The following is a 2028-nucleotide window of genomic DNA, read 5'->3' as shown; positions in this document are numbered from 1 at the left end:
ACCCCGCCACAGCTCAGTCCCCTGTCTGCCCCAGAGCTTCGCAAACGACAGGAGGCAGACGACAGCGAGCCGATCTTGTGGTGCACCGCACGTCAGCAAGACCTCCTGGAGTAGCGATAGTGGCACAGAAACAACCACGGCAGCTCCAGCAAAGCGGCGTGGCGGTGGGCCAGCCAGGAGGCAAAGGAGCAAATGGCCACAAAATAGTGCTGAGGATCGAATGTTCGAACGGTCAAAAATGGTGCCGGCCGCCACAGACCCCCTCCACAAGCCTGGGGTCCTCCAGGGCAGAGAAGAAAGGATCTGTCCTCCGGGCATAGCGACTGCGGCGCAGGAGCAATCACGGCAGCTCCTGCACAACGGCGGGGCTGCGGGCGAGTCTGTGGGCAATGGAGCAAATGGCTGCAAGATGGAGCTGGAGAACAGATGGTGCCGGCCGCCGGAGACCTCCTTCAAGAGCCGGGGGTTCTCCGGGGCAAAGAAGAAAGATCTGTCCTCCGGGTGATTGGCCGCCAGGCCTCAGTCGGGTGCTCCAGGACGTAAGGCGACTAAGGCGGGCAGGGGCTCTGATGTCTCTCACAGGGCCAAAAATATAAATTCCCACTCTCTACCAAGGCCTGCTGGGGGTCACAATAGGGTGCAAGGGAGATTTGTGGGTGACTAAACTCTTGTCAGAATTGGTACACTGCACACAATCCCATACAACCCTTTCAATGTCCCTGTCCACGCCGGGCCTCCAGAAGGACTGTTTAACCCTGCACCTGCTCTTTACAATACCAAGATGACCCTAATCAAGTAACACCAAGGGTTTTGGCTGAAGCACAGTAAGGCTGCGCCAATATAATAATAAACAAACAATATGCCAGTACTGTGCAGTGATTGAAAATTTCACAAAGGTCACGGGCTAGAAATCACCCATTACCACAGACCACTCTTTCAGTCGATGTCTTATTATCAAAGTTCAATGAATTTATTTTAATTTGATTTTTCTTTTTAGAGGAACAGAAGAATTTTTTGAAAGAAAGCAACACAATAGAAAATTATAACATCAATCTAACACATTACTTGTGGATAACAAAGGGGAGAATGTCAGGCCTTTAGGTTGGGGATTCTTTAGGGAGAGGAGTGGGGCAAGAATGCCAAAAAGTGAGAAAAAAGAAATGTCAAACATTTAACACATACACTCAAGGACGTGAATTGACAACAGACAACAAAAATTGTTGGTGGGGGAAAAAGGGACGGTTTTTAAAAAAAAGGAGAGAATTGTTTTTTATTATAGGCCCTGCAACGTTTCTATTTAAATTGGCAGGTGAAACCTACTTCATTCAATGAAAGGATACACTAATTCCTATATATTCATGAAACAGACCATCAGTAATTATTATGTTTACAATACATATTTGTAATCGATTGGTCTAGACAAGCAAAGAAAATAGGTCGACGCGTTTCAAATCCCTACGAATCAAGGGATTCTCTTCAGGACCAAACAAAAGAATCTGGCAGACATAAATACAGTAACATAGTGTCAGTCATCTATGTGAGCGACTCTCAACTTACGTCCAGCACAACATATACTCAGCTCCTACCTGTGTTTCTTTATGTAGTCTTCACTTCCGTGAGGCTGGAAGAGAGGAATACAGCTGTGTCTAACAATGTTTAAAAGCATAGTGGTACTCCTTATAAAGAGGTTCGTGAATGTGTATTACTTACTTGTGGGTTGGTCGGGCGTTCCCTACTCAGTCCACTTAAATTCAGGACTCCAAATCCATCATATTAATTTTTAGCGGGGTTTTTTATTTATCTGAAACAAAATTAATGGTTTATTGCAAAACCTGAATGCGAGTGTGCTTTAATTTCTTGTCTAAAAAGCAGTGCGAGCTTCTTTGCGCAGTCATCGCAGCCTTAGTTCGCTTCTGCCGTTGCGGGTGAAGCGTGTGAGTGGTTCCTATAGAATATTATCACACTGTTGGACTTGGCCTTTTCCCCCCAAAATTTTTCGCTTTTGACCCCCTCATCTAGATTGTCTCC

The 2028-nt window shown here is 46.1% G+C and overlaps 1 long non-coding RNA gene across 1 annotated transcript; it reads right to left on the bottom strand.

Annotated features, from left to right (window-relative positions):
- Positions 1–1260: 1260 nt before the first annotated feature.
- Positions 1261–1802, bottom strand: LOC144773275 (uncharacterized). Its single transcript, XR_013599946.1, has 3 exons — positions 1711–1802; positions 1587–1621; positions 1261–1496 (listed from the first exon to the last, which is right to left on the bottom strand). It is a non-coding gene; the product is annotated as an uncharacterized LOC144773275 (long non-coding RNA).
- Positions 1803–2028: the final 226 nt, after the last annotated feature.

Source organism: Lissotriton helveticus, chromosome 1_1, assembly GCF_964261635.1.
Source record: "Lissotriton helveticus chromosome 1_1, aLisHel1.1, whole genome shotgun sequence".
Taxonomy (NCBI): Eukaryota; Metazoa; Chordata; class Amphibia; order Caudata; family Salamandridae; genus Lissotriton; species Lissotriton helveticus.
The sequence above is the reverse complement of the archived record's forward strand: the minus strand, read 5'-3'. Positions and strand labels throughout refer to the sequence as shown.